General features: G+C 42.3%; 1 long non-coding RNA gene and 1 pseudogene across 1 annotated transcript; one reads left to right on the forward strand and one right to left on the reverse strand.

Moving 5' to 3' along the window:
- The first annotated feature begins 4008 nt into the window (after positions 1 to 4008).
- Positions 4009 to 5579, forward strand: LOC127690686 (PR domain zinc finger protein 4-like; annotated as a pseudogene).
- A 2321-nt stretch (positions 5580 to 7900) lies between these two features.
- LOC127691357 (uncharacterized) lies at positions 7901 to 26439 on the reverse strand. Its single transcript, XR_007979252.1, has 4 exons — positions 25867 to 26439; positions 24278 to 24398; positions 20412 to 20561; positions 7901 to 8145 (listed from the first exon to the last, which is right to left on the reverse strand). It is a non-coding gene; the product is annotated as an uncharacterized LOC127691357 (long non-coding RNA).
- Between the last annotated feature and the right edge of the window lie 29 nt (positions 26440 to 26468).

Raw genomic sequence — 26468 nt, forward strand, 5'->3', positions numbered from 1 at the left:
GCTCTCCTTGGCCTCAAACTAACTCTGGCAACCTTCTGGTTCCTACTCATTCTCTGGTCAGTTCTGTCTTCACTTGCAAACTGTCTCTGTTAAACTGTCCTGGTAAAACTGCCTGCCTGCCTGCCTGCCTACACACCCCCTCCTCTCTCTACGTGTGCATGTGGTGTGTGGGTGTGTGTGTTGGGGGGTGTGCTGTTCTTTTTCTACCTTTCTTTCCTGTGATGTTCTCCTGAGAGTTGGCCACATTCTACCTCTGACTCATTCTGTCAAAATCATTCTGTCAAAAATCTTTCTGATTTGTCACAGTCTGTTCCTTAACTGTACATCATTGTTTGAAATTAAAGGTGGATACCAACGGTGTGTTTGTAGCCCAGTTGGATCACATAGACCTAGAAGATCTTTGGATGTGATCCCTTGCCAGAGGAATTTGGATTAAAATTCCTCTACAAAAGACTAGCATACTAGCATGCCAATCCCAGCACTTGGGAGGCAGAGGGAGGCAGATTTCTGAGTTTGAGGCCAGCATGGTCTACAAAGTGAGTTCCAGGACAGCCAGGGCTACACAGAGAAACCCTGTCTCGAAAAAAACCAAATAAGTAAATAAATAAAATAAAAATAAAATAAAATAAAAGATGCTAGCATGTAGGTGAAAACTCTATGTAGGTACTAGCTGGACATCTCAATGTTCAGTGAGCTATGTGTAGGTGTTATTTTCAGCAATGAAACCTTGCTGTCAGTTTGAGCAGCACGACCTATAGTGTTAGCAACAGCCTGGGTTGTTTGAAGAGTCCCATGGGACCCTTTGGCCAACATCTCAGTTAGATGTAACTTAATTCCAGTATTGGCAATTTCACATGCTGAGAAGAAATGGCTAGTTGGGACTCTGTCTCCCGGACCATTAGTAGGTGATTTCACTTGAATTGCCTTCATATATGTGTGTATTTTAGGAAGCTTCTAATGTATAGCGTTTTCATACCTCCTACCTCAAATAGTCCTTAATTTTAGCTGTCCCTCCCTATATTCTGTACCTCATTTCCCTCTCCCTTCTCCCTCCCCTCTTGGTCCTCCAAATCCAGACCTCTCCATCCATCCTTAACTATCTATATTTCCTTTTCAAAAAAACAAAAACAACAACAACAAAAAACAAAAAACAAAAAAAACCATCTACCTGTAGTCTCCAGTCCTTTACCCCATACCTAACCTCTGTGGTTCTATGGATTGTAGCTTGACTATTATTGACTTAATAGCTAATATCCACATATAAAGGAATGCACACCATGTTTGTGTTTCTGTGTCTGGGTTACCTCACTCAGGATGATTTTTTTTTCTAGTTCCATCATGTAATTTCAATTACATAAATTTCATGATGTCCTTGTTTTTAACAGCTGAGTAGTCTCCACTGTGTAAACGTCCCACATGTTCTTTATCCATTCTTCTGTTGAGAGACATCTAGGTTGTTTCCAATTTCTAATTATGAATAGAGCAGCAACAAACATGGCTGAGCAAGTGCCTCTGTGGTAGGATGAAGTGGCCTTCGGGGATATGCCCAAGAGTGGTATATCAAGAGTGGTATATATACTGGGTCTTGCGGTAGATCAATTCTCATGTTCCTGAGGAACCACCACACTGACTTCCTAAGAGGCTGTAAGAGTTTACTCCCACCAGCAATGAGTGAGTGCTCCCTTAATCCACATCCTCACCAGCATGAGCTGTCACTTGTTGTATTGATCGTAGCCACTCTGACAGGTATAAGATGAAATTTCAAAGTGGTTTTGATTTGCATTTCCCTGATGGCTGGGATGGTGAATATTTAAGTGTTTCACAGTCATTCCAGATTCCTTCATTGAGGAGTCTCTGTTTAGGTCTGTGCCCCAGTTTTAAGTTGGATTATTTGTTTTCTTGATATCTAGTTTCTTAAGTTCTTTATATATTTTGGATATTATCCCTATATTGGCTATGCAGTTGGCAAAAATCTTTTTCCATTTTGAAGACTGCTGCTTTGTCCAAATGATGGCGTCCCTTGCCATGCAGAAGCTTCTCAGTTTCATGAGGACCCATTTATTAACTGTTGAACTTAGTGCCTGCGCCATCAGTGTTCTGTTCAGAAAGTCTTCTCCTGTGCCAGTGAGTTCAAGGCTATTGCCCACTTTCTCTTCTTCTTCTTCTTCTTCTTCTTTTTTTTTTTTTTTTTTTTTTTTTTTTTTTGGTTGCTTTTTGTTTGTTTGGTTTTTGGTTTTTGGGTTTTTTTTTTTTTGTTTTTTTGTTTTTTTGTTTTTTTTTGAGACAGGGTTTCTCTGTATAGCCCTGGCTGTCCTTGAGCTCACTCTGTAGACCAGGCTGGCCTCGAACTCAGAAATCTGCCTGCCTCTGCCTCCCAGAGTGCTGGGATTACAGGTGTGCGCCACCACCACCCAGCTCCACTTTCTCTTTTATCAGTCAGTGCATCTGGATTTATGTTGCGGTCTTGAATCCATTTTAAGTTTTGTGCAGGATGGTTAAGTATGGATCTATTCCAATTCTGCATGCAGCCATCCTGTTTGATCATGCTGTTGAAGATGATGTCTTTTTCCCCAGTGTGTGATTCTGGCTCCTTTATTAAACAAACAAACAAACAAACAAAAAACAGGTGTCCGTAGGACTGTGGGTTTATGTCTGCCTCTTTAGTTTGATTCCATTGATCAATGTGTCTTGCTAATGCAAGGCTATTTTTATTACTATAGCTCTGTAGTAGAGCTTGAAATCAGGGCTGGTGATACTTTTCACAGTTCTTTTATTATTCAGGATTGTTTTAGCTTTCCTCTGTGTGTGTGTGTGTGTGTGTGTGTGTGTGTGTGTGTGTGTGTTTCCATATGGAACTGAAAATAGTCTTTTTAGCTTTCAAGCAGACTTGAACTTTTTACTGTATGAGTCTTTCACTTGCTTGGCTAGAGTTACCCCGGGATATTTTATATTATTTGAAGCTATTGTAAAAGTGTTGTTTCTCTAATTTCTTTCTCAGTCCATTTGTCATTTGCAGATAGAAGGGCTAGTGGTTTTCATGGAGTAATTTTTTATCCTACTATTTTTCTAAAAGTGTTTACCAGCTATGGGAATTTTCTGGCAGAATGTTTAGGGTGACTCATGCATGCTATCAAATAATCTGCAAATACTTTCACTTCCTCCTTTCCAATTTGTATCCCCTTGATCTCCTTCAGCTGCTTTATTGCTCTAGCTTAGACTTCAAGGACTATATTAAATAGGAGAGGAGTAGACAATCTTGTCTTGTTACTAATTTTAGTGCAATTGTTTTGAGTTTCTTTCCATTTTCGTTGATGTTGGCTATGGCGGTCTTGATGTTGGCGACATAGCCAACTGTCTTTGTTGAGGTATGTCCCTTGTAGCACTATCCACTCCAGGACCTTTATAATGAAGAGGTGTTGGATTTTGTCAAAGGCCTTTTCTGCATGTAATGAAACAATCCTATGGTTTTTGTCTTTTGGCTTTTTATATGGTAAATTACATTTATTGATTTATATATGTTGAACAATCCTTGCATCTCTGGGATGAAGCCTACTTGATAATGGCGGATGATCTTTTTTATGTGTTCTTGGACTTAGTTTGAGTATTTTTGCATCTATGTTCCTGAAGGAAATTGTTCAGTAATTCTCTTTCTTCATTGGGTCTTTATGTGGTTTATGTATCAGGGTGAAAAATGAATTTGGCAATGTTCCTTCTGTTTCTATTTTGTGAACTATTTGAGGAGTATTGGAATTAATTCTTCTTTGAATGTTTGGTAGAATTCTGTGCTAAATTCATCTGGTCCTATTTTGTTTGTTTTTTTAAATGGATGCTTCCATTTCACCAGAGCTTACAGGTCTGCTTAAACTGATTATCTGATACTAATGTAACCTTATTAGGTTGCAAGTGTTAGAGTGGCTGAGAAGCAGGAAACGCTCCTCTCCACACCTCCTCCCCGAGGGTGCAGCCTTCTGAAGGCAGCAGGCCTGACCTGGCAGGGCCCGGCGGGAAATGTTGGAGGGCTGTAAACTGGGCACGGTGCCCGGGAGGCAAAAGCGTCCGGGCCTACTTCTGGCTCGAGGAAGAGCGGGTGGCTGGACCAGTGCTCCCCAGCGCGGGAAAACAGCCCCGGGCACCGCCCAGCAGCCTTCGGATAAATCAGGCAGTACTGAGAGGCGCAGCTACAGGCAGGATGTGGTAGCATGTGACGCGGTCCCCAGCGTGCACCTATCAGACGCTGGCCCCCTGCACTAGAATGACAGGAATCTGAGCTTAGAGAGCAATGCCCTGCCAGTCTGAAGAAGTCACCTGGGTTTGGCTACCTCTCCCTCTCACAGTGCCAGGACTTCCGGTGGCAATTCCAAACCTGGGTCCTTCCCTGAGCTCTCTGTCTTCTAACTTGACTCTGATGTTCCCATAGGCATCGGAGATTGAGGAGTAATGTGGGCTACCTGAAAGAAACTATACCTTACCTCCACCACCTTACCCTCACCTAGAGAACAGTTACTTCCGAACCATTCTACCTGGCATTTTATCTTATTTAGCTGGGGTGGATCCCTCCTCAGTGTATCCACACCGACTCTACAAATGTTGTTAGAAATACAGCATTATCTATCACCAGCCACCCTTCAGCACTAGATCCCTATCAGGCCAACAGGAATGTTGGATTAGAACTAGGCACTGTTTCAGCCAGGTGGTGGTCCACGCCTGTAATCCCAGCACTCTGGGGGGGGGGGGGCAGAGGCAGGCGGATTTCTGAGTTTGAGGCCAGCCTGGTCTACAGAGTGAGTTCCAGGGCAGCCAGGGCTATACAGAGAAACCCTGTCTTGAAAAAACCGAAAATCAAAAAACAAAACAAACAAACAAACAAACAAAACCCAACAACAACAACAAAAAGAACTAGGCACTGTTTCAATAGACTCTGGCTCTGTAAACACACATGGTGCCCAGGCTTCATCCTAAGGATGGTCACAAAGTAGCACTGGACAGAACGATCACTATGGAGAATGTGTCTAGGGCTACCAGCCCAATCTCCACAGACGGAATGGCAGAGGAGCTTACAATGGATGGGGTTACAGAGAGCATTCCCAAATCCCGAATGGCTCCAGAAGTCATGAGCCCCTCTCTGTGGATTCTGTGAGCACCAACCCTACAGCAGACGCTGTGGGACATGCTGGGTGATGCCCATTCATGGGAATGGTCTGGAGCTTCCTGTGGTCACCGGATCAGTGGGATGTCGGACAGTGCCCTCAGTGACTCCATCCACACTGTGGCCATGAGCACCAACTCTGTAAGCGTGGCACTCTCTACCTCACACAACCTGGCCTCCCTAGAATCTGTTTCCCTCCATAAAGTTGGCCTAGCCTCCTTCCATCACGCAGGAGGTTGCCATGGGGACAGGTCATGTAGATGCATCCTTTGACAGCTTGTCTTTTGAACCATCTTCATTGCAAATGGAGGGCTCCAATTCAAACAAAGAAAACATGGCAACCTTGTTTACAATTTGGTACACTCTTTGTGACCAAACCTACCCCTCAGACTGACCTGATCATGGACCAGTGACTTTTGTGACTTCAGGATGAGCAGAGCTATTTACTCAACAGATGAGTCTCTCTCCGAACATAAGAGGAAAAAGCAACTGCTTCTGGTGGAGCACACATTTGGGAAAACATCAAACCAACCCACTGTGTAGTTTTTATATGAAATGCTTTTCGATCCTTAACCCACTGTTAGAAGTGGAATGAGTGGGGATGCTAAAGTACTTACAGAGGAATGTCCCAATGGATCCTTTAAGATGGACTGGAAGACAAGGCCTGTGTCTGTCCGATTTTTCAGTAATGGGTGGCTATGAAAGGTTTTTGATATCTGTTCTTCATTTACATGGAATTTGTGAGATGCATGTATGCTTGAGTCAAAGTGCCCTTTTGTCCAAACAAATCAGATCTCTCTCCCATTGTTCCATCCCCCACCCCCAGCCAACATGACTTGAACCATCCCACTGCTAACTACACATTATGCACCATTGTAACGTATGTGTTTCAGAGAGAATTGTAACACAGCTGTGCAAGTGTTAGGGTGACTATAACTAATTAAAAAGTAATACCTGCCTAAAAAAAAGTTGCATGTATTGAGAAAACTATCCATTTCTTTTAGATTTTCCAATTTTTTTTTGAGTGCAGGTTTTTAAAGTATGTCATTGTGATTCTCTGAATATCTTTGGGACCTCCTGTTATGTCCCCCTTTTATTTCTGATTTTGTTAATTTGGATATTCTCTCAGTCTTTTAGTTAACTTGGATATGGGTTTGTCTCTCTTATTCTCTCAAAGAAACAACTCTGTTTCATTGAATTTTTGTATTGCTTTGCTGTTGTTTCAATATTATTGATGTCAGATCTGAATTCGTTAATTTCTTTTAAAATTTTTATTTCTTTAACGTATGAGTGTTCTGCTGCATGTTCACCCACATGCTAGAAGAGCGCACCGGAGCCCTTACAGATGGTCGGGAGCCATCATCACGTGGTTGCTGGGAACTGAACTCAGGACTCTGGAAGAGCAAACAGAGCTCTCAACTTGTGAGCCATCTTGCCAGCCCCAAATTTGTTAATGACTTGCTATTTACTCCTTTTGGGGGTAACTTCCCCTTTTTTATTCTAGAGCTTTCAGGTGTGCTGTTAAGTTGCTAGTATGAGATCTTAGTGCTGAGAATTTGCCTCCTAGAACAGCCTTCATTGTGTCCTATAAGTTTGGATATGTTGTGTATCCATTTTCATTCAATTCTAGAAAGTCTTATGTTTCTGCCTTTGACCCATTTTTCATTCACTAGAGAGTTTCCATAAGTTTGTAAGTTTTCTCTTGTTGCTGATAACTTGTTTTAATCTGTGGTGTTTAGATAGGCAGGGTGTTATTTCAATTTTCCTGTGTTTGTTGAGACTTGATTTGTAACTGAGTAAGTGTTGGGGTTTTGTCTAAGCTCCACCCCACACCTACCTGACAATAGCCAGGTATGCCCTGCCCCAGAGATCTGGCCCACTATAAGAGGGGCTACTTGCTCCTCCTCTCTCTCTTTGCTCTCCGCTCTCCCACACTCTCTCACCTCTCTGCCCCTGGGGCTCTTCCCCCCTCCACGTGGTCATGGCCGGCCTCCACTCTCTCTCTCTCTCTCTCTCTCTCTCTCTCTCTCCCCCTCTCTCCCTCTCCCTCCCTCTCCCTCTCCCTCCCTCTCTCCCCCCCCCCTCTCTCTCTCTCCCACTAACTCCCATCCCCTACTCTGAATAAACTCTTTTCTATACCATGTCTCTGTGTGTGTGGTCCCTCAGGGGCAGAGGTACCCAGGCAAGGGCCCACCTGGACACCTTCCCCCACGACGCCTAGCCACACTCACCTAACCCCCTATACTCCCCCCTTTTAAGCCCTTTCATCTTGGTGCTGAAAGTCCTTTCAGTAAGTGGTTAATTTTAGGGAATGTTCTATGTGGTGCTAAGAAGAAAGTATATTCCTTTGTGTTTTGGTGAAATGTACTGGGAATATCTATTAGGTCCATTTGGTCCGAGATGTAGCTGAGTCCAGCATTTCTCTATTTAGGCTTTGTCTGAATGACCTGGCTCTTTGCCAGAGCTGGATACTGAAGTCCCCCACTAGCACTGCCTGAGGATCATCATGTGATTTAAGCTGTAATGGTGTTTCCTTTATAGACTTGGTGTTCTCCTCTTGCCCTTGCCCTTGTGTTTGATGCATAAATGTTAAAAAATAGCAGTGTCTGGGAAGGGGTGGATGGGAGGACAGGGGAAGAGAAGGGGGCTTACGGGACTTTCGGGGAGTGGGGGGGGGGCTAGAAAAGGGGAAATCATTTGAAATGTAAATAAATTATATCGAATAAAAAAAATTAAAAAAAAAATAGCAGTGTCCTCTTGGCAGATCTTTATTTGATGAGTATGTAGTGTCCTTCTCTATCTCTTCTGACTAGTTTTGGTTTGAAGTCTATTTTGTCAGATATTAAAATGGCTGCACCGGCTTGCTTCTTAAGTCCATTTGCTTGGAAAATCTTTTTCCAACTTGTTACCGTGGGGTGATGTCTATTCTTGACATGAGATGTGTTTCCTGGAAGTCGCTTCAGGATGAACTCCGTTTGTGATTCCATTCTGTTCTGTATCTATTGGGGGATTGATACGATTATGTTGAAAGATATCAATGATCAGTAATTGATGATTCTTGTTATTTTGTTGTTGTTGTGGGCTTCCCTGTTTTGATTTTGCTGGTCTGGGATTAATTACCTGTGTTTTCTTGGGTATATTTATTTAACCACTTTAGTTTGAAGTTTTCCTTCTAGCATCTTCTGTAGAGCTGGATTTATATAGACAGATATTGCTTAAATTTGGTTTTATCATGGGATATCTTGTTTTCACCATATATAGTGATTGAAAGTTTTGCTGGGTAGAGTATAGCAAAGTTATGCGGGGCTGGCATCAGTGGACTCATAGAGTCTGCACCACATTTGTCCAGGCCCTGGCTTTTAGCGTCTCCATTGAGAAATCAGGTGTGATTTTAATAGGTCTTCCTTTATATGCTACTCTGTCTTTTCCCCTTGCAGCTCTTAATATTCTTTCTTTGTTTTCTATGTTTTGTGTTTTGGTTACTATAATGCTGAGGAGATTTTCCTTTCCTGTCAAGTCTGTTTGGTGTTCTATATGCTTCTTGTACCTTTAGAGACATCATTTAGGTTAGGGAAATTTTCTTCTATGATTTTGTTGAAAATATTTTTTGCACCTTTGTTTGTTTGTTTGTTTTGTTTTGTTTTGTTTTTTGATTTTTGGTTTTTTCGAGACAGGGTTTCTCTGTGTAGCCCTGGCTGTCTTGGAACTCACTCAGTAGACCAGGCTGGCCTTGAACTCAGAAATCCGCCTGCCTCTGCCTCCCAGAGTGCTGGGATTACAGGCATGCGCCACCACCGCCCAGCTCATCATTTTTTTAAAAGGTTTATTTAATGTATATGAGTACAGAATTTGGTCTACCTACATGAACAAATACTCTATATGGACAGTGTTCTAGAAATGTTTGCTGTGTGGGGAGGTTGGTTGCTTTGTTTTGTTTTAGATCTGCTATGGTTTTATCATCCTCTTTCCTTGACTAGTTACTCTCTCAGTCACTTGTAAGCCATGGCAGTCTCTAGCCATGGCTGTGTGTATTCCTCTCCACTTCTGTCTGTTTCTGATTCAAGATGATGAAGCTTGTTATTAGATACATAAGTGCTTTTGAGGGTCAGGTTACTCTTACGGACTGACAGTTTTGCTATTTTAAATTCTTTATCTTTGCTTAGATCCCATCTCCAATCTACTTTCACATCAAGAAACCCACATACTGAATTAAATGACTTCTGTTATCATGAAGATGTAGTATTATTTAAAAGACAACTAGGATTAGTAGAAATGAATACCATAAACTCAAGGCCAACTACTAAAAAAGTAAAAAAGAGGAGGAGGGGCTGAAGAGGTGGCTAAGATGCTAAAAGCACTTGCTGCTCTTCCAGAGGAGCTGGGTTCAATTCCCAGTGCCTACATGGTGGCTCACAACTGTCTGTAACTCCAGTTCCAGAAATAACTACATCTCAAAATAGTTTCACAGGTGGGCAGCAGATTTCAGCACTTGGGAGGCAGAGGCAAGCAGATCTCTGAACTCAAGGGCAGCCTGGTCTACAGTGTGAGTTCCAGGATAGCCAGGGCTACATAGAGAAACCCTGTCTTGAAAAACAAACAAACAAACAAACAAACAAAGAAAAAAAAGTTTGACATAAAATGTTTTTTAAAACCATACAGGTCAGAAAAGGAGAGAAGTCAAAAGCAATAAAAGCCAAATGAAATAAGCAGAATATAATAACAACAAATGAACAAATAACAACTTGAATCCGATGATATCAACAACCATTTTACTCATAAACTATCTAAATATACCATTTACTAGACAGTTTCAGAATGAATTAAAAACCAAAATTCTACTATATGATGTCGCAAACAAACCTCTTAAAGAGAATGGCTAGACACCACATCAGCACCAATACTTAATGTCCTGATATGACATTTCTATTGAAGCTATTCCAGAAAACTGAAATAGCTGCATTAATTTTACACAAAGATTTTAGATCAGACAAAACTTTTTGAGGATAAAGAGGAGCATTGAGGATAGAGAGGATAATAGAAATGCCAATTTTCTAGGATGTTACAATTTTTAATGTTTGTACAGTACACCAAACAAAAGAGTAGTAAACAGTGTAGAGCAGAACCTGCTGGGACTGCGAAGGAGAACAGGTGACTCCAGTGCGGGAGTATTACTGGAGACTCCAACGCCCATCTCTTCGGAATAAACAAGTCCAGTGGAATAAAGTAAGACCTCCACAACCAGATCGAGAGAGCCAGCTGGGCCTAACTGACATAACCAGAAGACTTCAAAACAGGATATGGGTTTTTGTCAAGCACACAATGTACACTCTCCAAGAAAGATGACTTTTTGGATCATAACATGCACACTAACAAAATTTAAAGAATAGACATTATAAAATGTATACTCTAAGATCACAATGTATTTAAAGAATAACTGTATGAAAGGAAGGCATAAGGAAACCTCATGCATACTTGGAGATTAAACAGCACATTTCTAAATAGCACCTGGGTCAATGGGGAAGGTGCAACAATGAAAAGAGGAAAACATAAGAATATGGTGAAAAACTAGATTCTTTACCACTAAAATCAGGAACCATGCAATAATGCCCACTTAGACCAGTCCTATCAATGATACTGGAAAGGCTCCAAAGGAAAGGAGATGAAAAGTATATAGGATATAGATGAGGAAAGAAGAAACAAATTATTGGTCAGCAGATGGCAGGAAAAGAATGTTGGGGACATGGCTCAGTTGGTTGTTTGTTTTAAAAACCAGGGATTATCTGAGTATAGGAGAACACAACTTTAATCTCAGCATTTAGGAGACAGAGGCAGATGGATCTCTATGAGTCTGAGGCCATCCTGAGCTACAGAGATAAACCCTGTCTCAAATCAAATTTAAAAAATAACCACACCAGGGGTGACCCATGCCTACAGTCTCAGTGCTGGGAGGCAGAGACTGGAGGGTCCCTGGGCCTTACTGCCCAGCCAGTTCAGTGGACTTGGTGAGCTCTGGGCTCAGTGAGAGAGGCTGTCCCAAGAGCAAGATGGAGAGGTCAGTGCCTTTACTAAGGGTCTTTAGGAGTCAGCGCCATGGCCGAAGTCTACAATCAAGAACTACAAGACTGCTCCCTTTGACAGCTGCTTCCTAAACAAGAATGAGACCAGGAACTGTTGGCAGAACTACCTGGACTTTCACCACTGTGAGAAGGCAATGATCTCAAAGCACAAAAGGTAGCATAGTCTGTATGTGAACGAAAGATCTGCCAGGCCTCTGTTCCACCTCTCCTCTGCCTTCTGTCCTTCTCCCAAGATAGTCAAGAGGGACACCAGTGTGATGGCTAGTCTTGGTTGTTGAGTTGACTACATTTAGAATTAACTAAAAACCCCAAACAGAGGGCACACCTGTGATAGATTTCTGCTTATTTCAAAGTGGGAAGCTCTACCTCTAATCCAATGTTTGAGGTAGCAAGGCACACCTTTAATTCAGATCTTTACTCCAGATCTAAGTTGGGCCATGACTTCTGCTGAAAGCCTGTATAAAGACATAGAAAAGGGAGGATTGTGTTCTTTGTCTGCTTGCTCTAATCTTTCTAGCAAGTCCATTCGTTCACTAGCATTAGAACCTATTTCTTCAGGATTCCAGCACACACTGCAGACCATCTGACATCCAGCCTCATGGACTGACAAACTACTAGATTCTTGGACTTTCTGTTCGTAGACAGCCATTGTTGGATTAGCTGGACCACAACCTGTAAGTCATTCTAATATATGATAGATAGATAGATAGATAGATAGATAGATAGATAGATAGATAGATAGATATTCATTCTATACATTCTGTTACTCTAGACTAATACAGATTTTGGAACCAGAAGTAGTTCTACAGTAAGACAAGCATAAGGAAGAATGGACCTTTTAAATATCTGAAATAGGCTTTTCAATTTGTCAGTGCCTGCAGTTACTGAAGCCTCTTCTGAAGCTGGGAGACTGCTGAAAGCCCATGGTGTGAACTATTTTACACACTTAATGTGATAAGTGCATACTGATTTACCAATTGTGGGTAGCAGAAGACTTATTGACTCTGTTTATAAAACTTTTGGTGGTTTGTGGAAAGATATGGAAAATACTGATGCTGGTCAGTTGCCTTTAGTGTCTCTGGATAAATTGATGAAGGGTAGGAATGAAGTCCATGATAAAAATTAACCAACTTCTAGCATCTCAGAACATGATGAACAACAACAAGCTCAGTGATAAAATTGACCGGCTCCAGATACACATAAACAGTCCAGAGGTTTCTAAGTGTGCTGGGTAAAGAATCTTCTCTCCAGCATCCACAGAGCCCAAGTTGCAGAAAGTCAAACCAAAGCTATCATTATAATGTTGGCTGAATTACAGGGAAAATTTGAGTCCCAGCATTGGAGGGTGTCATGGTTAAAGTAGGGATATTAATGGGTAAAAAAATGGGATCTTGTAACTTGAGATGGTGTGATGGTTTGTATATGCTTGGGCCAGGGAGTAGTACTATTACGTGTGTCCCTGTTGGAGTAGGTGTGTCACTGTGGGTGTGGAGCTTAACACCCTAATCCTAGCTGCCTGGAAGCCAGTATTCTGCTAGCAGCCTTCAGATGAAGATGTAGAACTCTCAGCTCCTCCTGCACCATGCCTGCCTCGATGCTGCCTGTACTCCACTGCTGCTGCTGTTCTTGGTGGTTATCCCATGGTACTGGAATCTCTAAAACACTGCTGCCTTCTGCTGCAACTGGACTGCACTTTCATAAATAGCATCTCATAGCCTCTTTTCATGGTGCTAAGCCTCAACTTCTCTGCATGGCCACTTCAGCCCTGGGCTTTCAATGCCACTGAGGCTGCACCTTCACCAATGGCCTCTCCTGGCCTCTCACAGGCCCAAGGATCAGCTTCTACCCCTTCATGTTTCAAAACCAGTACCACCTGGGTGACTCTTATACATTACCAAGTCTGGCTGCCAATACAAGGTACAACCATGGCTACCTCTGGAACACAGCTTCTCTGTGCTCTCAGGAAACACTTCCCAGCTGGGTAGTGGCGCACGCCTGTAATCCCAGCACTCTGGGAGGCAGAGGCAGGTGGATTTCTGAGTTCGAGGCCAGCCTGGTCTACAGAGTGAGTTCCAGGACAGCCAGGGCTATACAGAGAAACCCTGTCTCAAAAAAACCAAATCCAAAAAAACAAAACAACAACAAAAGGAAACACTTCCCAGAAGATTTCACCTCAGTGATGCTGGTCTCTTCTTAATCACTGTTAATTTCTTAGCTCCAGCTAACCAGCATCAATCTTCCTAATAATGCAAAGGTTTTGCTTAAGTAGTACTAGTATCTTGTTAATCACAGCTGACTCTTCAACCCCAGCTAACCAAAACCATAGAGTCTTCACAATCAAAATAACAACAGCCCTGATAAGTGTCTTTAATCTTCCCACTGAAATTTCACAAGCCAGGCCTCCATCCTTTGTACTGTTAGCAACATATCTTCCAAGCTCCTACAGAATATCCCACAGAGCTCCTAACATCCCAATGGCTCTTCTAGCCCAAAGGTACAAAGTCCTTCCACAGTCCTTCCCCAAACATGACCAGGTTGTCACAGGTATATCCTACTATGCTGGTACCAATTTGTCTTAGTCAGAGCTTCTATTCCTGTACAAAACATCATGACCAAGAAGCAAGTCAGGGAGGAAAGGGTTTATTGAGCTTACACTTCCACATTGCTGTTCATCACCAAAGGAAGTCAGGACTGGAACTCAAGCAAGTCAGGAAGCAGGAGCTGATGCAGAGATCATGGAAGGATGTTACTGGCTTGCTCAGCTTGATTTTTTTATAGGACCCAGGTCTACCAGCCCAGGGATGGTACCACCCACAATGGGCCCTCCCTCCTTGATCACTAATTGAGAAAATGCCTTACAGCTGGATTTCATGGAGGCATTTCCTCAAGGAAGGCTCCTTTCTCTGTGATAACTTCAGCTTGTGTCAAGCTGACACACAAAACCAGCCAGTACAGATAGGCATGTGTGGTAGGACTCTACTGAAGCTGAGAACTTTGAGCCTTCAAATTCTCAAGGGTTTATATGACCTGAGGGAGTAGTCTCTCTACTATCAGCTCCATCCCTTAAAATCTTGCCTTTTTCACCTTTGAGGAAACTAATCCTTCATTGTCTGCTAAACCAGAAGTGAGTTTCTCTGAAGGAAATGCTGGGCAAGACAATAATAATGTCCCTAAGGGCCCATCAGTAGTTGCATCTAGACTTATAACCAGACTCAAGGCAAATCAGGCTCCTAGAGGGGAGGTAGAAAGTGTGGTCTCATTCAAGCAGAAGTCTGGAGAATGCATGTGGGGATGGATATTAAGAGTGTGTAATAATTGTGGAAAAAACATAAACTGGATCAGGCTGAGTTTCTTGATATGGGCCCTCTGATTGGAGACTCTAGGTTTAATATGGAATCTCCCACAGTTAAAAAATGTATCAAAAGTTTGTTTGAATGGTTGGCTGAAGCACTTCTCAAAAGATGGCTCATTGAAAAGGAGTTGGAGATGCCTCCTATCTTTTGGCTTATCATTGATGAAGGGGTTTTTAAGATGCAGGGAAAGTGCAATGCTAGAGTGGGTATGCTGTGTAAAACCTAATCCTCCACAATGGAAAGGCCAAGAAGACATGTCCCTCACTAACTCTATAAGACACAAAATGGTGAGAGAGGCACCAGTACACTTGAAGAGCTTTGTTGTTGCCCTTTTGGTCTGGAGATACTGCTGCTCAGTTGGATGAATTAAGTGCAATATGTTTAGTTGGGCCCTGAAGTATCAGGGTCCGGTGGCAGCACTGAATTACCAAAGGCAAGGTGATCACAGTTATTGCAATAGGCAGCACAGGCAGTGAATTTTATGGTGGCATGACTCATAGGGACTTTTGGTACTGGCTAAAGAGTAACTATACACTGGAGGAAAGTAAGCAATCAGAACTTCTTGGGTCTATTGGATACCAGATCTTAATTAACACTGATTCTGGAAGATCCCAAGAAATATTGTGGCCCTCCAGCTAAAGTAGGGGCTTACGGAGGTCAGGAGATTAATAGAGTTTTGGCTGAAATGCGACTCACAGTAGGTCCAATGGGTTCTTGAACTCATCCTGTGGTTATTTCCACAAGTTAATTCCAGAATGGATAACTAATTCTCACATTGGTCCCCTCACACGTGGGCAGGGGCTGTTATTGTTAGAAAGGATAAATGGGAGCCTTTAGAGTTGCCTCTGCCAGGGAAAATAGTAACCACAAAACAGTATTGCATTCCTGGAGGACTTCCAGAAATTGATGCCACCATCAAAGATGCAGGGGTGGGGGTTCCCACCACATATCCTTTTAGCCCTTCTATCTGGCTAGTGCAGAAGACAGATGGATTATGGAGAATGACAGTTGACTATGAAAGAATCGATCAAATAGGGATTCTGATTGCAGCTGCTGTACCTGATGTGTTGTCCTTTCTTGAGTAAATTAACACATCTCCTGGTACACAGTATGCAGCTATCTATCCAACTAATGCCCTTTTCTCTACATCTACATATAAGACCACCAGAAGCAATCTGTGTTCAGTTGGCAAAGCCAGCAGTATACCTTACAGTTTTACCTCAAGAATATATTAACTTTCTAGTACCGAGTCACAACTTAGAAGAGATCTTGATCATCTGTCTCTTGCACAAAATATCACACTGGTGCATTATCTTGATGATTTTGCACTGATTGGACCAAGAAGAGTGCAGCAGGTAGAAACCACTTTGGACTTTTTGGTAACATATATGTACATCAGAGGAAATAAATCCAACCAAAATTCAAGAGTCGTCTACCTCATTAAAATTCTTAAGTGTCCAGTAGTATGGACATACAGAGATATTCCTTCCGAGGTGAAGAATAAGTTATTGCATCTGGTCCCCACCACCACCAAGAAAGAAGTACAATGTTTAGTAGGTCTATTTGAATTCTGGAGACACCACATTCCTTACTTGGGTGTGTTTCTACAGCCTAAATGCCAAGTGACCCAGAAAGATTCTGACTTTGAGTGGGACCTACAACAGGAGAGAGAAGGCTCTTCAACAGATCCAGGTTGTTGTACAGGCTGCTCTACCACTTGAACCATATGATCCAGGAGACCCAATGGTACTTGAGGTTTCAGTGGCAGATAGAGATGCTATTTGAAGCCTTTAGCTGGCCTTACAGGTGAATCACAAAAGAGACCTTTGGGATTTTAGAGCAAGGCTCTACCATCATCTGCAGACAATTATTTTCCCTTTGAAAAATATAGCTCTTGGCCTGCTGTTGGGCCTCAGTGGACACTGAATGTTTACCAAATTAATTATGGATAAATTACCATGCAATCTGCATTTCCCATCATGAGCTGGGCATTATATGACTCACCAAATCATAAATTAGGATGTTTACAGAAACAATCCACTATCAAATGGAATTGGTATATATGTGATCAGGCCTGAGCAGGTCCTGACGGTACAAGCAAATTATACAAAAAGGTTCCCCAAATGTCTATGGTTTCTGTTCCTGTTATAATGTCTGCGGCCAAGCATGCACCTATAATTTTATGGATGTGCCTTGTGATTGGCTGACTGACCAAGAGAAGCCTAGAGCTGCCTTACTGATGGTTCTATACACTATGCAGGTACCACCCAGAAGTGGACAGCTGCAGCATTATAACTCCTTTCTGGGACAACCCTGAAAGACACTGGGGAAAGGGAAATTTCACAGCGGGCAGAACTTTGGGCAATATACATGGTCACGTATTTTGTTCCAAAGGAAAAATGGCCAGATGTTCACTGATTCAATGGACTGGCTGGCTGGTCAAGGACCTGGAAAAAAAAACATGATTGGAAAACAGGTGCAAAAGACATCTGAGGGAAAAGTATGTGGATAGATCTCTCTAAATGGGCAAAGGATATGAAGATACTTATGTCCCATGCAAATGTTCATCAAAAGGCAATTTCAGTGGAGGAAGAGTTCAATAATCAAGTAGATAGGATGGTGCATTCTGTGGACAGCCAGCCTCTTTCCCCAGCCATTCCTGTCATTGCCCAATGAGCCCATACACAAAATGACCATGGTGGCAAAGATGGGGGTTATGCATGGGCTCTACAACACAGACATCCACTCATCAAGGCTCACCTAACTATGGCTGTTGCTGAGTGTCAGATCTGCTAACAGCAGACCAACAGTGAGCCCCAGATATGATACCATTCCCTGGGGTGACCAGCCAGCAACCTGGTGGCAGGTTGGGCCACTTCCACCACAGAAAGGATAATACTTTGTCCTTACTGGAGTGATATTTTTTCTGGTTATAGATTTGCCTTTCCTGTATGTAATGCTTCTGCCATGACTAAGAATGCCTTATCCACTGTTATGGTGCTCCATACAGTATTCCTTGTGGCCCACAGCCAGAGAAGTGCAATAATGGACCCGCAACCATGGACTCTACCGATCTTCCCATGTTCCTCACCACCCCGAAGCAGCTGGCCTTACAGAAAGATGGAATGACCTTTTGAAGAGACAGTTACTGCTCCAATAAGGTGCACAACCTGTGGTGCTGGAACAGGGTTCTCCAGAAGGCAGTATATGCTTTGAGTCAGCATTCAATATATGGATCCCATAGCCAGGATCTATGGGTCCGGGAATCAAGGGGTGGAAAAGGGAATAGTTCCACTATCACCCCTAGTAACCACTAAGAAAATTCTTGTTTCCTGTTGCTGTGACCTTAAGTTCTGCTGGCCTAGATATTTTAGTTCCAGAGGTGGGGTATGCGCCTGCCAGGAGCCACAACAAACATTCCATTAAACTAGAAGCTCAGACTCCCCCCCTGGCCACTTCAGGTTTGTGATGCTCCTAAACCAACAGGCTAAGAAAGGAATAACAGTGCTAGGAGGAGTGAAAGATCCAGATTACCAAGGGGAAATTGGACTGCTGCTCCACAGTGGACGTAAGATAGTTTAAGTCTAGAGTGCAGACTTTAAGGAGGTCTCTTGGTGCTACTGGGTTCTGTGATTAAAGTCAACAAGAAACTACAGCAGCCTAATCCAGGCAGGGTGACAAAGGCCACAGACCCACCAGGAATGAAGTTATGAGTCACTTCTCCAGAAAAAGAGCCAAAACCCTACTGAGGTGCTTGTTTGTGGTGGAGGATATACAGAATGTGTAGTAGAAGGTGATTATAAATACACTAAGATAAGGCCATGTGACCAGTTGCCAAAAAAAAAAAAGGATTATAATTGATATGAATGTTTGCAGAAGTTTGTCTGGTTCTTCCTCCTAGCCCCATGCTCCCAGAAATGAGACTCAGACTCAAAATATATTTACAAATATCTTGGTCATATAGCCAGGCTTTTCTCTGACTAGATCGTAACTTAGGTAATCCAGTTCTGCCACGCAGCTGGTGTCCTGTGCTCAGGTACCATGTGTCCGTCTCACCACATCTTCCTGGGTGAATCTCCTGCCTGGCTCTATCCCAGAATTCTTTCTCCCCCTGGATGTTCCTACTCCTATTTCCTGCCTAAGCCATAGATCATCATATTTATTATTGACAGGTGCCACATCCATACAGACATAAGATATTCTCTCTACAAATGCTTCTGCAATAATTGTTAAGAATGCATTTATATAGCTGGGCGTGGTGACGCACGCCAGTAATCCCAGCACTTGGGAGGCAGAGGCAGGTGGATTTCTGAGTTCGAGGCCAGCCTGGTCTACAGAGTGAGTTCCAGGACAGCCAGGACTACAGAGAAACCTTGTCTCGAACAAAAAAAAAAATGTATGTATACAAATATTTGTATCTTCTTTCCTCAATTTCTTTATACTGTGATGTGATGCCAATTAAGAGAATATCAATGGTTGTTATATTTAAGTCTGAGATACTAAAAGAACGTTCCTTAAGGGAGGCAGCCACCTATTGTAAATTTCTAATGTGTTTGTGGTAGCACAAGAGCTGGTTACATCATGGTAGGTGCAGTTATGGCCTGGTTAAAGATATAATGCATTTGCAATTGTACATGGGATAGTTATAATGTTTAGTCATTATTATGCCCTGGTTATTGTTTTCATTTGGAAATTAATCATGACATAAGCAGAAAAGATTGTATGTTAAGCTGACAAGGGTCGTGGAACTGTGGTGATTATTTTGGGTTGTCAACTTGACTACATCTGGAATTAATGAAAATGGAGAGCATACCTGTGAGGGATATCTGCTTAATTTGAAGGGGGAAATCTACCTCTAATTCAGATCTTTGAGGAAACAAGATATATACCTTTAGTTCAGACCTTTAATCCAGCTCTAAGCTGGGCCAGGCTTTTGCTGGAAGCCTATGTAAGGACATGGAAAATGGAGACTTATGTTCTTCACTTGCTCTTGTCTTGCTAGTAAGTCCATTCCTTCACTGGCATTGGGGCCTATTTCCTCAGGATTCCGGTACATACTGCAGACCATCTGAGACATCCAGCCTCATGAACTAAGAAACTACTAGATTCTTAGACTTTCTGTTCAAAGATAGCCATTGTTGGACTGGCTAGACCACAGCCTATAAGTCATTCTAATAATACTATATATATATATATATATATATATATATATATATATATATATATATATATATATATATATATATATACTCATTCTATAGTTTCTATTACTCTAAAGATCCCTGAATAATACATCCAGGTATATGATGGTTTCTACCCAGGGACCCTGACAATCATGATGAAACTATAAATAAAAATTCACTGGAAAAGTGGGGGAAAATGAGGTAGAGAGCTGTTCAAGAAGTCATTCATTCAGTGTTAACATCTGGCCTTATATATATGCCTAAATACATGTATGTATGCCTTCATATGTGCACATACAGACATGTACACACATACATACAAAGAAAACCCCAAGACTCACCATTGTCAGTACAAACTGATAGCAATAATGGGTAATAACAAAGTTTCAGGATTCAATGTTTATAAAAAAAGAGCCAATAATTCCTTATATACCAACAGTGATTCCAAATAATCATTTCTCTATCTTTTTAAGAAAATAGAATATCTTTTATTCCGTGTTTGTCAATCTCTTGAATGTAATCAATGCATCTTGATCATGTGCACCCTAACTTTTTCCCCTTCTCCCCTAAGACACCTCCAACACACACCTCCTTCCCGATTAATGCCCACTCCTTTTTTGGCTAATAACCCGCTGAGTCCAATTGGTGCTACCTGTTGGAATGCTGACTTGAGTTTGTGCAGGGAGGCACAGCTGCAGAGAGTTCATGAGTGCAATCGACATGTCTTGTCCCAAAGACAGCATTTCACAGTGTTCCTCCCCATCCTCTGGCTCTTCTGTTCTCCTCACCTCTCTGTCGATCTCTGTGTATAGAAACCACCCAGAGAACGTTAGGAATATAAGCAAGATGGATCCAGGGCCTATAGCCACACTGAATGTTTAGCTTCTTTCCTAAAAATGCCCATGGAGACTTGTGAATTGTTTTGCTGTTTGTTATTGGCAGGCATTTTGTATATGTGTGCTTGTGGGTCAGTGTTCATGTAGGTACATGTGTGTATATCGTTGTGTGTACATTCCATATATGTTCACGTGTAATGAGGTCAGGGGCCAACTGTGGTGTTGTTTCTGAGGAGTGGTCTACCTTGGGTTTTTGGTTTTTAGACAGGGTCTCTCATCAGCTCAGAACTTACCAAGTTGCCTAATGTGATGGTTTATATATGTTCAGCCCAGGGAGTGGCACTATTAGAAAGTGTGGCCCTGGGCTGGAGAGGTGGCTTAGTGGTTAAGAACACTGACTGCTCTTCCAGAGATCCTGAGTTCAAATTCCAGCAAGCACATGGTAGCTTACAACCAGCTGTAATAGGATCTGATGTCCCCCTCTGGTGTGTCTGAAGACAGCTTCAGAGTACTTATATATAATAAATACATCTTAAAAAGAGAAAGAAAGAAAGAAAGAAAGAAAGAAAGAAAGAAAGAAAGAAAGAAAGAAAGAAAGAAAGAAAGAAAGAGAAAGAAGAAAGAAAGAGTGGCCCTGTTGGAATAGGTGTGGTCTTGTTGGAGTAGATATGGCATTGTGGGTGTGGGCTTTAAGACCCTCATCCTATGTGAAGAAAGAGGAACACTCCTCCACTGCTGGTGGGGATGCAAATTGGTACAACCACTCTGGAAATCAATCTGGCGGTTCCTCAGAAAACTGGGCACATCACTTCCAGAGGACCCTGCTATACCACTCCTGGGCATATACCCAGAGGATTCCCCAGCATGTAATAAGGACACATGCTCCACTATGTTCATAGCAGCCCTATTTATAATAGCCAGAAGCTGGAAAGAACCCAGGTGTCCCTCAACAGAGGAATGGATACAAAAAATGTGGTATATATACACAATGGAGTACTATTCAGCCATTAGAAACAATGAATTCATGAAATTCTTAGACAAATGGATGGAGCTGGAGAACATCATACTAAGTGAGGTAACCCAGTCTCAAAAGATCAATCATGGTATGCACTTACTGATAAATGGATATTAGCCTAGAAACTTGGAATACCCAAGACATAATCCACATATCAAATGATGTCCAAAAAGAACGGAGGAGTAGCCCCTGGTTCTGGAAAGGCTCAGTGCAGTAGTATAGGGCAATACCAGAACAGGGAAGTGGGAAGGACTAGATGGGGGAACAGGGGGAGGGAAGGGGGCTTATGGGACTTTCGGGGAGTGGGGAGCCAGAAAAGGGGAAATCATTTGAAATGTAAATAAAAAAATATATTGAATAAAAAAAAAGACCCTAATTCAATATTCTGCTATCAGCCTTCAGATGAAGATATAGACTCTCAGCTCTGCCTGCACCATGTCTGCCTGGATGCTGCCATGTTCCCACCTTGAGGATAATGGACTGAACCTCTGAGCCTATAAGCCAGCCTCAGTTAAATGTTGTCCTTATAAGAGTTACCTTGGTCATGGTGTCTGTTCACAGCAGCAAACCCTGACTAAGACACCTAAGTTACCAGTTAGCCCTGGGCATTTACATGCTTCTGTCTCTTTGGTGGTAAGCCTGTGCCTGTGCACCTGGAAGTTTTAGGTGGGTTCAGGGACTCAAACTCAGATTATCATGCTTGCGTGGCGCCCACTTCACCAACTGAAGTGTCTCCCTGTTCCCTACAAAGCTTGTTTTGGTTTGTTCTCTTTCAGATTTACTTTGTGTCTTGAGTGTTTTGCGTGCAGGTATGTATGTGCAATACATGCATGAGTGGTACCTTTGAAGGTTAGAGAGAGTATCAGATCCCATGGAACTTGAATTATGGATGGTTGTGAGCCACCATGTGGGTGCTGGGGACTGATCCCAGGTCCTCTACAGGAGCAACAAGTGCTTTTAACCACCAAGCTAACTCTCTAGCCCTGTTTAGTTTTTAATTTATTAAGATGAAGTGATGGCTTCTAAGTCCCTTACACTAAAGAATGACTTGAAGGAGAAGAGGAAGAGAAGTGATCTTTTATTGTTATACTTGTCAATGATAAATTATTTTAAATTGTGAGTATGCATGTGTGCATGTGTGCGTGTGCACATGTGCGTGCGGATGCGCTAGTCTACTTGGGCACAGCATGCCATGGTGTAAGTGTGGAGGCCAGAGGACAGCCTTGTTTGAGATAGCTGCCTGGCTTTACGTGGGAATTTGAACTCAAGTCCTCATGCTTTTGCTGTAAATGTTTTTGCCCACCAGGTCACCTTCCCAGCCCCATACTGAGATTTTAAGTGGGTAAACTGGTCAGCCAGCTCCTCGAATGGCTGCTGCGTTGTTCTAGGAAGTCATAGTCATGAGTGGATGGACAGTGATAATGGTTTGGACACAGCAAAAAAGAAGCAAGACAATTTCTTCCAAGCTTTTTCTAACTGTCCAAACATTAGGAAAATTTAATTTAGAGGCATTTGAGCTCAAAATGGCTAAGAAACAAATAATACATTCATGTAAATAAAAATACAATTGTTGCATTTTACCTAATATTATACCTAATATAAATATTATACCTAAGTAAATATTCTTATGCTATAAATTATAGGCTTTCATAGATTTCTAAACTAAATGTTTAATTAAATTCATCCATCTATCCATTCCACAAACAGGGCCTAGGATGTGCCTAGCACTCTGCTAGAAACAAATATGATTAATATCACAGCCCATGTTAGCCAAGGCACATAGCTAGCCAGAGAGACACACATTATCAGAGACTTAGAGAGTGGTGTGGCATTTAACACATAATAAAGAGGTAGTCAGGGTTATGGAAAGAGAAACACAGAGCAAGATGAACAGGAGATGACAGAAGAAAACAAGGGTAGGAAAGCTTCCAGAACACTATGCTGGCACCTGCAGAGCATGGCAACAACTCTGGGGTCTCTATAAAGCCCATAGACAGTGAATGTTTTATTTCTCACCTTTTCATTTGGCTAATCCTAAAGGCTATGAATCCCAGGCTTAGGGACTATTATTAAAAATAAGTTAGCCAGGCAGTGGTGGCACACACCTTTAATCCCAGCACTTGGGAGGCAGAGGTAGGTGGATTTCTGAGTTTGAGGCCAGCCTGGTCTATAGAGTGAGTTCCAGGACAGCCAGAGCTACACAGAGAAACCCTGTCTCGACGAAAAAACAAAAAAACAAAAAAAAAAGAAAGAAAGAAAGAAAGAAAGAAAGAAAGAAAGAAAGAAAGAAAGAAAGAAAGAAAGAAAGAAGGAAGGAAGGAAGGAAGGAAGGAAGGAAGGAAGGAAAGAAAGAAAGAAAGAAAGAAAGAAAGAAAGAAAGAAAGAAAGAAAGAAAGAAAGAAAGAAAGAAAGAAAGGAAAAAGCGGACAAGACTGGAGGACTTGCATATTTCTATGGAAATGAAGAGGACTCCTGACTAGTGGGAGAAATGACCTGGTGCTTCCTTAGAGCAGAGGGAAAATGTGTGAAGCTTCGGGGATGTTTGTAGAATCAGCTGGAATAGGATATATCTAATGTCTATGACATCAGCAAATAAATATCCCCTCCACAGTAGAGGGAAGCTGTTCTTCAGTCTCAGAATAAAGATGCCTATCATTCCTCGCATACCTGAGGCAGACTCACGTCTAAAATGTCAGCTTTGGAGACTTGTACCCATAGTCCCTGGCTTCACTGATTCTGTTCCCAGTTATCTCTTCAGCCTCCAGAAGGTGAAAGCCAACCTTACCACCTGGAAAGGTCAAATAAAGTGGAATTTTCAGATGCAAGCAGCCCCAGATACAGCAATGTGCTCTCCTGTAAATAATTCAACCCTCAGCTGGGTTGAGAAAACCGAGTTTCTTTTGGGACACAGCTAATTTACTAGGCCTGACAGGTGCAGATTTGCTTCACCAGATTTAATATTTGTAGTTCAGCTCTCACCTCCTCTGCTCCCCCTCTCCCCTCCTCCTCTGCACTCCTCTCTTCTCCTTTTTACCTCTCTCCTCCCTGGCTCTCCTCTCATCCTCTCCATCGGATTCAGTTTCCACTTTTGTAAAAGCAGGTAAAGTGGGAAAACTTACCTTACAAACTATGAAAACTATAACGAAAGTATTTGAAAAAGATCGTTAAGTGAGATATTTTGAACACACGTTGAGAAATATGGTATATAGATATCAATTGGTACACACACCATGTAAGTAAACACTCCTTTCCCTCATTCAAAATGCTTGTTAAAATTCATTAAGACTCAATGCTCATGAAAATTCACCTTAATACTGTTTCAACTGCTCTGAACCTCGAAACTTATCACATTTCCTTCAGACAACCCTTTCGGAAATACCAGTTAATAAAAGGTGACTATTTAACAGAAATTACTTTTTCCTAAGTCGAAACTACCTTCCCCTTTACATTTTAACTTTTACACCAACGGTTCCTTTCACCCTTTAGATTGTGCTTGCTTGTTTGATGGGTCTTTTTAAAATCAGCATATTGCCGGGCAGTGGTGCCGCATGCCTTTAATCCCAGCACTTGGGAGGCAAAGGCAGGTGGATTTCTGAGTTCAAGGCCAGCCTGGTCTACAGAGTGAGTTCCAGGACAGCCAGGGCTACACAGAGAAACCCTGTCTTGAAAAACAAAAACAAACAAACAAACAAACAAAAACAAAAACAAAAACCTCCAGCATATTTCCAGGCTGGGTCATCACCTACAGGGCAGAACTTCAATTCTACAACTCCCTCTTCTGGCCTCTGTGGGCATTGCATGTACGCGGTGTACTTGCACACGAGTAAGCAAAACATACTTAAATACACCGTGTCTATGGGAACCATTACTAACCTGCATTGTTCTGCTTCTGTAACCTGAAGGCTTTCTGCTCCCCGATCAAGCAGAGAAGACATGGTACTACACCTGTGTCTCATTTTTGTTAAAAGTTTATATCCTGTCTTGCTTGCCGACAGCGACCGAGCTCCGAAGGGGAACCTGTGGTTTTCCCCTTTATAAAACTGTCTTTAACGGTCGGGGCTGTCTCTCTGGACTTGTAATTACAAGAGTGCGTACCCTCGGCCGGGTCTGTGTAAGCTTCAAATTCATAAAATTTGTCCCAGTCTCTTTTTGAACGGTCCGGCTATAACACGACGACCACCACTACCACCATTTATTCTCAACATTTGTGAGACTCTTCAAGACTGAAAAGTAACTAAAGAGTAAGGTTTAAATACCTTTCAGTCCATTAAGTATTTTCTGCAGTAGCGGTGTCATTGCAAGACAATTGCATCGCTGTCTGGCCCCTCCTTTGAGGAAGCAGAAGGGTCGGAGACAGATGCTAAACTGGCAGGCAGGGCAGCCGGAGCTTCAGATGAGAGTTGGAATGATGCTGGCTTTTTAAAGGACCTGGCGGAATATGAATTTTCAGGAGAAAAATGACACCCCAGAGCAGAAGAGCGGAAAGAAAGTGATAAGAAGCCTATTTGTAGCCCTAAAACATTATGTCCAGTGTTAAGGAGATTTTCGTGCCATTTTTGTTAATCGGCTGATATTCTAGTGAAAGAAAGGTATCTTGGACGTTTTTTCAATTTAAAAGTCTCTGGGCTAGAAGCGCTAAACAAGATCCAGGATTTGAGATCCACCTGCAGTTCCCGTAGGTCCTAGTCGAGCAAACCTTAAGCTCAAACCACCCGGTAAGGTGCAACTGATAGCCCCTCTAGCGCTTCGCCAAACTCTATGGTTGCGGCGCATGCGCAAAACCCTTCCCGTCGCACAAAGGCCACAGAAAGAAGGTCCGGCGCCTGCGTCCTGCCTCTCTCCGACTAGACCGCCCTCC

Source organism: Apodemus sylvaticus, chromosome 8 (assembly GCF_947179515.1).
Source record: "Apodemus sylvaticus chromosome 8, mApoSyl1.1, whole genome shotgun sequence".
Lineage (NCBI taxonomy): Eukaryota > Metazoa > Chordata > Mammalia > Rodentia > Muridae > Apodemus > Apodemus sylvaticus.